The sequence below is a fragment of the Chionomys nivalis genome, chromosome X (assembly GCF_950005125.1).
Source record: "Chionomys nivalis chromosome X, mChiNiv1.1, whole genome shotgun sequence".
Lineage (NCBI taxonomy): Eukaryota > Metazoa > Chordata > Mammalia > Rodentia > Cricetidae > Chionomys > Chionomys nivalis.
The window spans coordinates 96,185,114-96,197,405 of record NC_080112.1 but is presented as its reverse complement, the minus strand read 5'-3'; positions in this window follow the sequence as shown (position 1 = coordinate 96,197,405).

Here is a 12,292-nt window from a genome sequence, read left to right as displayed (position 1 = left end):
TGTAACTAGTGAGAGGTACTACAGTCATTGGACACTTGCCTTTGAAGGCTATGATAGGATCCAACCCTTCCTCTAACTCTTGGCAATGAGGAAAACAGGTTTGCTCCACTATGCCCTTCCTACTACAAGTTAACACTGCATGAGACATGCAAACTGCAAATCAGAAAAGGCTCTGTCACTTTAACTCTCAATATCATTACCAACTGGACTTATCTCAGGAATTCATGGTGTTTTGACAGCAAATTTTCAAAAGTCAATGCAATATACCCATTAACAGAACAAAAGAATAAAACACATGCAACAGTAATAATTATTGATGTAGAAAACCTCATTTGATAATTTCCAATGTCATTTTTAGATTAAAATCAAATACTCTACAATCTAAGAATACACATGAAAAGAAATAATCAACAAAGACCAGAGTCCATGGAAAAATATTTCCAAGGTATTCACTGACTAAGGGTCAATGTTCAAAACATAAAAAGAGTTAAAGCAACTTTGTCAGAGGACTTGTACATGCATTTCTCAAAAGAAGACACAGAAATGGCCAACTGGTTTATGAAAAGACAGTCATCATTACTCTTTATCAAATGAATAAAAACTGAAACCACAAATTTAGCATCATATGGCATATGTTAGTTTTAACCCAAAAGACAGGAGATAATATGTGCTGATGAGAATGTGAAAGGAAGAAAACCTTTAGAATGGCCACTTGGAAAAATGCTATGAGAATCCAAAACAATTGAAAATAGATTATTTTATGATCTAGCAAACCTACATCTGAGTGTATAACAAGGAAAATAAAATCACTGTCTTCAGGAGATATCTATACTCATGTATTCACTGAAGTATGATTTATCATAGGAAACAATTTTAAAAGACAGCTTGAAAGTCTCTCAAAGGAGGCTGAAAGAATGGCTCAGCTATTTAGAGTACTTGTTGCTCTGAGAAATGACCTAGATTTGATTCCTAGCACCTAAATGGGGGTTTACAACTGCCTATAATTTCAGTTATAGGGTATCTGAAACCCTCCACTGGCTTCTGCAGGCACCAAGCACCAGGGATGCACATGGTGCACATACATACATATGCATACAAGTAAAACATTCACAAAATAAAATGAATGGTCTGAAAATATTTTAAAGAAAGGAGTCTCTTAAAGGATGAATGAATAGCAAAAATGTGGTGTGTGTGTGTGTGTGCATGTTCATATTATGGCCATCAGTCATAACAAAGAATAACAATGCCATTCATCTTTTAAAAAAGAAAGAACATTCCTTTTAAAATCACATGGATAAATGTGTCAGTTATTGCACTATTGATGGAGGAAGGTCATTGGTTAAATAATAAAGAAACTGCCTAGGCCCATTTATAGGCCAGCCCTTATGTGGGTGGAGTAAACAGACAGAATGCTGGGAGAAAGAAGCTGAGTCAGGAGTCTCCATGATTCTCCCACTCCAGACAGATGCAGGTTAAGATTCTCCCTGGTAAGCCAGCTCGTGGGACTACACAGAATATTAGAAATGGGTTAGATCAATATGTAAGAGCTAGCCAATAAGAGGCCGGAACTAATGGGCCAGGCAGTGTTTAAAAGAATACAGTTTCCGTGTAATTATTTTGGGGCATAAGTAAGCCATGCGGGCGGCCGGGTGCCGGGGACGCAGCCCCGCTGCTCTTATTACAACAGAGTGGCACCCAACGTGCTAATGAACTCCACGTAAAACCTGAGAGGGATTGAAAAGGACACAGAGAGAATTTAAGACAGCTTTTTGCTGTTTGTGGGTTGCGTGCCACAAAGAAATTGTCCTGACTCAGCAGCAGGAAAAAACTGGCTGTTTTAAAATGCCGGCTTTCTGGGCTGTGCCGCCATTGCGATCTCTGTCTGGCTCTTGCGGGAGACAGAGCTTTTGAATGGAGCATTTGGAGTAAAGTGCTATGGCTTGCTTGATGGCAATGTGGACTGCTGTGTGCCTGGAACTGTGTGTGACTCAGGGGCACCAGATGGCTCTGAGGCAGGAGCGGCTCAACTCCACCGTGTTGAACTGTGCTGGTCTCAGGCAGAAACTACCGTAATTACCGTAATAACAGCTCAGGTAAGGTTTAGACTGGGCAGGACACAGTTGGTACCGTATTACCTGTACATGGTGCAACTTAAGTTTTTAAGAAGTGCTTAACATTTTAAGAAATGCTCCTGGATAGTAAAAAAAAAAAAAAATTACAGATTCACAATAAAACAGATTCAGACATAAAAGACCACAGTGTTGGTGCCTGTACGTAGGCTTGAGAGAGAGAAAAACAAATATAGAGAATAAAGTTAATGGTTTAAAAAAAAGGGTAAAGTCTTTAAAGAGACAGAGTACAGATAGTTATAGATTAAAAGAAATAAAGAAAAATAAGCCACGTAAAAATGGAAAATTCACAGAGAGTCTGGACTTTTTGTATTATTGTGCTTTCTTTAAAATTTTTGACTGTAAAGGAGCTAACTGCAGAGAGACATTTCATTATATGGGCTGCCAAGCTAAACCAGAATGGATATAAGGGTATTATGATTTCAGAATATGGGTCTAAGGATATGATGCTTTGGAGAGGGTCTTCTTTTGTTTTCACAGAGGATAAGACTCTGTGGATTGCGTCTATCCCAATATGGTATGATAGACCACGCCCTCCTGAAAGGTTGCTGTGAACACCCTCACAAAATTACTTCACTCAACTGCCGACTGAGATGACCCTGACACACAGGTTACACCATGAAAGATCTGAATACAGCGCCCCCATTCAGCAGGAAGCAGTTTGGAGAGAAAAAACTGCGCCCATGTTCCCAAATATGGTTTATAAATGTTCTTTTACATTTAAAGGGGGATATGATATAGATATGAATAATTTGCATTGGTATAGATTTTAAGGTCAATTTTGTTATATGTATATGTATTTCTAATCTTGATTAAGGTATTGTGATTGTATAGTTCATTTAAAAATGTAATGAATATAGGTTGTTAATGGATAATCATCAATAATTGTCAAGCTTTTAGTCATGTTAGTTAGATTTTCTAGATATGCATAGATATATTTCAGATAGGCATTCTTCATATCTTTCAAAGGCTACAGAATATGGCATTTAAGTGTTTTAATAATTTAGGGCTTTTCATGACAATGAGACACGTCTGCTCCTGGCAGCACCAATCTACTTCAAGAGGATGATGGGCATCGAAGAGGCTCCTTATGGAGTTTGATAGCCATTTGGGCAAGAAACTGCTCTTGCATGGACTGATGCATAAACTGGACACAAAGAACCCGCAGAGAGAGGACTGCTGAACTTGCCTAAAGGTGAGATGGTCTTTCAGGGTTCCTGACTCATGAAAGAGTCTGCAAGACATTCTGCAGGACACAGCAAAAAGTGACTGAACTGTCTTTGGAATTTCTTGCTTGATGAAAATGTCTGCTGGATACTATGGGCCTGTAGGCCAAAGATGGATGCCCCAACGGTACAAAAGAACTTTGGGTGACTGTCCAGGCAGCGAAATGTCTCTGTCATTTCTAGAGTTTTGGATTTCTTGTTTACTTAGGTAGTATTATATCCTTCTGGAGTCTTTGATGGAGTTGAAGAATGGTTAGTTATAGTTACAGTTTTCCTTAGTTATGATAAAAGATAAAATAGATATAAATATTGTAACTGTAATTCTTGCTTGATAACTGTTTTGCTATATGTAATTTTACTATGTTAAAGTGAAAGCCTTTTTTTGTTTAAACAGAAAAAGGGGAAATGATGGAGGAAGGTCATTGGTTAAATAATAAAGAAACTGCCTAGGCCCATTTATAGGCCAGCCCTTATGTGGGTGGAGTAAACAGACAGAATGCTGGGAGAAAGAAGCTGAGTCAGGAGTCTCCATGATTCTCCCACTCCAGACAGACGCAGGTTAAGATTCTCCCTGGTAAGCCAGCTCGTGGGACTACACAGAATATTAGAAATGGGTTAGATCAATATGTAAGAGCTAGCCAATAAGAGGCCGGAACTAATGGGCCAGGCAGTGTTTAAAAGAATACAGTTTCCGTGTAATTATTTCGGGGCATAAGTAAGCCATGCGGGCGGCCGGGTGCCGGGGACGAAGCCCCGCCGCTCATATTACAACACACTATGTAAAAATAAACCAGGCATGGGAAAATAGGTGCTACATGATCTTAGCTGGAAATGCAGTGAGAATTTTTTTAAGTTGAACAAATAGCAAAAGAGAATGGTAGTTGCCAAGGCTGATGGCAAGGTATGCACCTCACTCATAATCGGTTTCTAGCCATAAAATAAAAGACATTAAGCATATAATGTGTGATCCTATAGAAGCTAAATAAGAAAGTGAACCCAAAGAAAATCATATAGTCATCCGCATGGAGAGGGGGAAGTAGACAAGATTCCAGGGCAAAAACTGGGAACTTGCGGGTGAGGTGGCATGGGGCAAAGGGGAAATGGGATGAGAAATATGAGAAGAGGAGGATGGGAGGAGCTCGGAGGATTGGGATGGTTGGGATATAGGAAGGATGGATACGGGAGCAGCGAAGTATATATCCTATCTAAGGGAGCCATCTTAGGGTTGGCAAGAGACTTGACTCTTGAGGGGTTCGCAGGTGTCCAGGAATATGTCCCCAGCTGGTACCTTGGGCAACTAAGGAGAGGGAACCTGAAATGACCCTATCCTATACTGATGAATATCTTGCATATCACCTTAGAACCTTCATCTGGCGATGGATCGAGGTAGAGACAGAGTCTCAATTTGGAGCAACGGTCTGAGCTCTTAAGGTCCAAATGAGGAGCAGAAGGAGGGAGAACATGAGCAAAAAATCAGGACCACGAGGGATGCACCCTCCCACTGTGACAGTGGAACTGATTTATTGGGAGCCCACCAAGGCCAGCTGGTCTGGGACTGAATAAGCATGGGTTGATTCCGGACTCTCTGAGCATGGCGGTCAATGAAGACTGATGAGAAGCCAAGGACAATGGCACTAGGTTTCGATCCTAATACATGAACTGGCTTTGTGGGAGCTTAGCCTGTTTGGACGCTCACCTTTCTGGACGTAGATAGAAGGACCTTGGTCTTCCCGCAGGGCAGGGAATTTGGACTGCTCTTCAGTATCGAGAGGGAGGGGGAATGGAGTGGGGGGAGGAGAAGAGGAGTGGGGATAGGGGGAGGGAAGTGGGGGGAGGGCAATATTTGGGAGGAGGGGAGGGAAATGGGAAATGGGGAGCAGGTGGAAATTTTAATTAAAAAAGAATAAAAATAAATAAGTAAAAAAAAAAAGATCTTCTTCAAAAGTAACAAAGTTTCAGATATGCAGATATGGAAGTGCACTGTATAACATAGTAACTTACAGTCATACCATGTATTCTGTACTTGAAAACTGCTAAATGTCTAGATATTAATGTTCTTTTCAGAGAAATTAATAAATATTAGATGTTATAAATAGGTGACTATCCATTTAATTATTTATAATATATATCACTATATATAATTATTTATACATATATGATGTAGGAGGTTTTTCTGTCTATGTGTTGCTTTCATTGGTTGAATAAAGAAACTGCCTTGACCTTTTGATAGGGCAGCACTTGGGCAGAGTAGACAGAACTGAATCCTGGGAAGAAGGAAGACACAGAGCCACAATGGAGCTGCCAGGTCAAACATGCTGAATCTTTCCTGGTAAGCCACAATCTCATGGTGACTTACAGATTATTAGAAATGGGCTGAATCAAGATGTAAGAATTAGCAAATTAGAGGCTAGAACTAATGGCCCAGGCAGTGTTTAAATGAATACAGTTTCTGTGTGATTATTTTGGGTGTAAGCTAGTGGGGTGGCTGGGATGACAAGCAGCCTGCTCCCTCCTGTTACAAACGAGCAGGGCAGGTGGGACGAAACAAAAGGACCAGCTCTCTCTATAACACATATATATCATTATACATTGGAAATATGTACAATTTCTATTTCCCCACTGGACCTTAATAAAGCTAAGGTGAAACAGTAACAGAGACCAAAGAGGAGCTCAGAGGAGCTCAGTGTAAGAAAGACTCTTCTATTTTATTGCTGACTTGAAAATGGAGAAAGGGTAAGCTATGTAACATAAGAATTCAGGAACTGAGAAGAAACTGATGATATGAGATTCCCCTCTGTATGCTGTGAATATAATTGGTTAATAAAGAAACTGTCTTAGGCCTGCACAGGAAATAGAGGTTGGTGAGGAAATCTAAACTGAATGCTGGAAGAAAGGAGGTGGAATCAGGAAGAAACCATGGAGTCACTGCTGCAGCAGACATCTGAAACTTTGCTGGTAGGCCACGACCTTGTGGTGATGCACAGATTAATGGAGATGGGTTAAATTAAGATATAAGAGTTAGCAAAAAATATGCTTAAGCTATTGGCCAAATAGTATTGCAACTAATATAGTTTCTGTATGATTATGTCAAATCTAATCAGCCAGGAACCAACAAGTAGCCTCCCCCCCAAAATTGGCACCAACATGGTTGATTAAAATCCACTTAAAACCTGAGAGGGTTTATAGATATTTGCATTGGTATGGATCTTGGTTTGTTGATACCAATTTAAGGTCAATTTTGTTACATGTATATTTTTGCTCTTTATTAAGGCATTTTGTTTGTACAGCTCATCTATCCATAATAGTCAAGCTTGCAGTCATGTTAGTTAGATTTTCTAGATGTACAGAGATGTATTTCAGGTGTATAGGCATTCTTCAAACCTTTCAAAGACTACAGAATATGGCATTTAAAATGTTTTAAGAACTTAGGACTTTTCGTGACACTGAGATACATCTGCTCCCAGCAGCACAAATATACTTCAAGAGAAAGATGGGCATCGAAGAGGCTCCTTATTGAGTTTGCTAACCATTTGGGAAAGAAACTGCTCTTGTCTGGAAGATGGATGACTCAACAGTACAGAAGAACTTTGGGTGACTGTTTGGGCAGCAAGATGTCTCTGTCAAATCTAGAGTTTTAGAATATTCTTACAATACATTTCCTGTTTACTTAGGTAATATTATATCCTTCTAGAGTCTTTGATGGAGTTGATAAAAATTGATAGTTATAGTTTTCCTTAGTTATGATAAAAGATAATGTAGATATAAATGATATAACTATAATTTTTGCTTGATACCTATTTTGTGATATGTAATTTTACTATGTTAAAATTAAAACCTTCATTTCATTTAAACAGAAAAGGGGAGATGATATGGGATTCACCTCTGTATGCTGTGAATATCATTGGTTAATAAAGAAACTTTCTTGGGCCTGCACAGGGAATAGAGGTAGGCAGGGAAAACTAAACTGAATGCTGGGAGAAAGGAGGTGAAGTCAAGGAGAAGGCATGGAGCCACTGACAGAGTAGATGTGCTAAAACTTTGCTGGTAGGCCACAACCTCATGGTGATGTGCAGATTAATGGATATGGGTTAAATTAAGATATGAGTTAGCAAAAAATATGCTTAACCTATTGGCCAAAAAGTATTGCAACTAATATAGTTTCTGTGTGATTATTTCTGGTCTAAGCAGCCAGGAACCAACAAGCGGCCTCCCCCAACAAACTGATTTTCTATAAACTCTACAAAAGAGAGTAAAATACTACAATACCTTAATTTAGTACATTAGGATGTGTGTCATACTTTTGAGATACAGAACTGTAACATGGTTAACTCGATTTGCCTTAAAAAGTAATATGGGAGTGGAAAATAATCTCCTCACTGTGATAATTTAAGGAAAACCCATATATAACATCACAACATCACCCACAGTGATGAAAGTCTGAAATCTAAGATCAGAAATCAGACAGGAGTGGGCAAGATAGCCCACTAGGTAAAAATGTTTTATGTGAAAGCCTTATGAACTGAGTTCTCTCCAAAGATTTCACTGTGGAAAAAGATCAAGGATCTTTGTGAAAGTTATCTCTGGTCTATACAGGCACAACAGGGCACACACATGCCCCTACTCCACATTCACACAACAACAAATCAGCAAATGAAATAACCCAATTTCACTGCCTTCACTGATTCTACAAAATATTTTAGAGGAATGCTTACCCAGAGACATTAGGAAAGAAAAATAAGAGAAAAATAAGTAGGTTTTCCTAATTAATCCACAGATATTTGCATAATATGGCTCCATAATGGACCCCCTAAAATAAACTTTAATGATTAGGCATTACATCATTGGTAAAGCTAAAACTAAAATTGTGTTCCTGTGCCCTTCCATATTAGATACAATATGTTGTTCTGAGACAATTACTGAGAAAAGCAGTGGAAGGAACCATTTGCTTTTGCTCTCAGTTTAAGAGTACAATCTATCTTGGCAGATAAGTTATGGCAATAGGAGCTTGAGGCAACTAGTCACATTGTGCTTACAGTGAAGAAGAAAAGGGAGATGAATTCTGATGCTTGGCTCACACTGTCCTTTTTATTCAATCTGGACTCCACACCCACGAGATAGTGCTATCCATAGTCAGGGTGTAGCTTCAGATATGGGTTAAATTGCTTATAGCAATGCCCAGAGGTTTCTTCCCTAAGTGATTCTTCATCTGTCCAAGTCGACCAGCAATATTAAGCATCACATGTCCTTTCACCAAATAGCATGCAATTGCTGCTATAGGCCTTGTCAAAGCTTTCTATTGTGCTCTGAGACACAGAGCTATTATCTTAAGATCTGCAAAATAATTTTCTAAAACATACGCAGTAGACATTTGTGAAATAAACTAAATAAAGGAGTACTATCCAAACCAAATCTCTGAAGTTATTATTCTTTATTTGCCTTCATGATACAAAGGCTCATGAGAAAGTTATCATTTGAATCCTATGATTTCTGAATCCTTGAAATCATTGTATCAATTCTAGTAAAATGCTTTCCAGAATGTAGTATCTGAATTAAGTTCATGGAATCCAAAATTTTGGAGCACTTTGATATTAGGGCAAACAAGTAAAAATGATGCATGATTTTATGCTCCTGGGGTTTTAACTAAATTTGGCACAAGAGCAAAATTGGTTCTTGCTAATTTCCTAGGGATTTATAAAGGAAAAGGAGAGCTCATTCATATTTGGAGCATCTCTACATTGATGCCATTTCATGTGATCTATTATTTTTAGACTCTCTGGTACATTATATTGAACAATGCAGGTAAACATTAAATGATAAGAAATAAAACAGAGTAAACACATGGCACAATAGTAGAACTAGAGACAGCATAGCTGTGTTTGTAAGTGGACATCTGACTGACAAGTATGTGGGACACCTAGCTTAAGAAAGAGCATAGAGGCCAAACAGTTTGTTGACAATTCATGACTTTATTGTCTGAAAAAGGACCCAAAAAGGAAGCTAAAACATTGAAATATGTGGAAGGAAGCTATCTCCAATAAAATCCAGTGACATAATGTAACTACACTCTTGATTAAATCATGTGTGTTAAAAGAACAAGGGCCTAGAGGAACACTGGAATGGAAAGTATTGGAGATCAACTAGTTTTCATACTCCTTGCTTGTGGAAGGAAAGTCTGATTTGAGAGTAATATGCTTTATCTCTCCCCTAGCCTTCCCATTCTTCTGTAGAATGATTGGTGATCTTTTTAAACTTATGAAGAAATTAATTATGACTTTATCAGACATTTTTAAAGATATGGTTGTGCATAGTGAAGATTCATTCTGACTTTCTCTAGGCCATAAATTAATATAGACCCTTCTCGTGCTGGAAGTTGGTGATGGCATTGACTTTCTAACAGATTTGGAAGCTGTCTTATTAAATCTGTCTTGTTTAAGAGGAAAGTATTTAAAAGTATTTTGGCTATAGATTACCAGGGATAAAATCAATTGATCTTACTGTCACTCACATCTTAGTTTTCAACTAGTTCTTATCAAAAGAATACAAATAAATACTTAACTATTTAACATATTTTATTGATCTCACAAAGAAGAAAAAAGTTAAAACTAAATATTAATATAAAATAAAATTTTATGGAAAATGTAGGAAATAATTTTGTGGGCTATTCCATTTCTGAAACTTTTGGGAATATTTCAGATTTTGAAAATTAAAAATTACTTTAAACAGTTTATGGTGGGGAGCCCTAGGATTCAAGAAGCTGAAGCAGGAGGATGATGTGTTTAAGATCAGTTTGGGTTGCATAGCAAAACATTGTCTCAAAAAATGCAACAAATAATAACACTGTAAACCTTAATTGAGGCTCCCTCCTACCAGGTGACTCTAGTTTGTTGAAAGTTGACAAAACTAACTAGTACAAGCACAAAGAGATATTATACAAAATAATGTTTTAAAATTCTCTTTTAAAATTAGAACTTGAAATGGTTATCTGCATAGAATTATATTAATTAAAAATAATAATTTGATTATCTACACTGAGAATCCAGCTGACAAATGCATGATTAAACTCTGTAGTATAGTAAATGTGAGGGTATTTATTTTCAAACAAATGAGACTTTGGCATGGCAAGTCTGTAAGAAGCTGAGTTCTCCCACTGTATTATTACACAGTCATGAGGTGGGACTGTTCAGTGAATAATGAATAATATTTTATACATCTTTACCACCACAATTTTCGGGCATCTGCTGGCAGTCTTGGTCATTGGCTTCCAGGCATTAACACAGAAATTCAGTTTTAGTAAAAGCGTGATGGAGGAAGGTCATTGGTTAAAACATAAAGAAACTGCTTGGCCCTCATAGGTTAGAACATAGGTGGGTGGAGTAAACAGAACAGAATGCTGGGAGGAAGAGGAAGTGAGCTCAAACGCCATGCTCCCCTCTCCCAGGCAGATGCAGGGCAGCTCCTCTCAGAGGCAGACACGATGAAGCAAGCCGCCAGGTCAGACATGCTGAATCTTTCCCGGTAAGATTGGTGCTACACAGATTATTAGAGATGGGTTGATCGGGATATGAGAATTAGCCAGTAAGGGCTAGAGCTAATGGGCCAAGCAGTGTTTAAAAGAATACAGTTTCTGTGTAATTATTTTGGGGCATAAGCTAGCTGGCGGCCAGGAGCCAGGTAAAGCTAGCCGTGTGGGAGCTGGGTGGCGGGAAGCGGCCCGCAGTTCCTTCAACAAAAGCGGAGTTTGTTTGTGTGTCTGTAAAAGTAGTGGTGGCGCACGCCTTTAATCCCAGCACTCGGGAGGCAGAGGCAGGCTGATCTCTGTGGGTTTGAGGCCAGCCTGGTCTATAAGAGCTAGTTCCAGGACAGGCTCCAAAGCTACACAGAGAAACCCTGTCTCAAAAAACAAAAACAAACAAACAAAAAACAAAAAGAAAGAAAAGAAACGAAAAAAGTAGTGGTACAAACATATGGAAATGGGAAGGTCAGTTCTGGTTCTAGGAAATACAAAATCAGACAGATTCTCACCTCTGACACTGACTGTGAAAGATGAGCAAAATTCACAGGACAGCTGCATAAGGCCTGAGATGGAACTTGTGGGCAAATTGAGAAATTTTATATCTTATACCAGGTGTATGATTTCAAAATACTTTTTCTCTGTCACTTGTTTTTTTTTTTAAATTCTTTAATAGTGCCTTTGAAGGAAGACAGATTTAATTTTGATAATGTGAAGTTTATCTATTTCTTCTGTTATGACTGGCGCTTTTATTATCACATCTAAAAATGGTCACAAAGATGGTTTCCAATACTTCCATCTATGAGTTATATAATTTTATGGTTAGCATTTAATTGCTTTTAATAAACTTTTTGTATGTGATATGAAGTTTACTAATAAGAAAAAGAGAAATATCAGCTCTCTCAGAATAGTGAGCATTGCCTACTCCTTTAGACAGAACCTGAGGATTTTCTTTTCCAACTCTAAATTCTAAACTCCTTTTTTTAACATTTAAGCATCTCATGAAAGCCCCACATTTTAGAATTTTATTGTTGTCACTTCAGGTTGTTGTATTATATCAGACATCACCTGAAAATTGTTTCTATACCACTCATTGTGTCTAAGCTGCTATACTATATGATTGCTATAGCTACTTCTTAGAAAATGTATTCATGTATTTCACTTCATTGATTTTTCTTTGCAGCTGAGTGTAGTTCAGTTGATAGAATACTTGCCTAGTGTATACAAAGCCCTGAGAAAAAAGATGCAAGGGTACACACTTGTAATCCCAGCACTATGGAGGTAGAGAGAAGAGGATCAGAAGTTCAAGGCCATCCTTGGCTAAAATAGTGATTTTAAAGACAGCCTGAGAAACACTCTTCTGTAAGCAGGCTACAATTCATATATTTACAAAGGTTATGTATGGACTAAGTGACTCGGGGAATGAT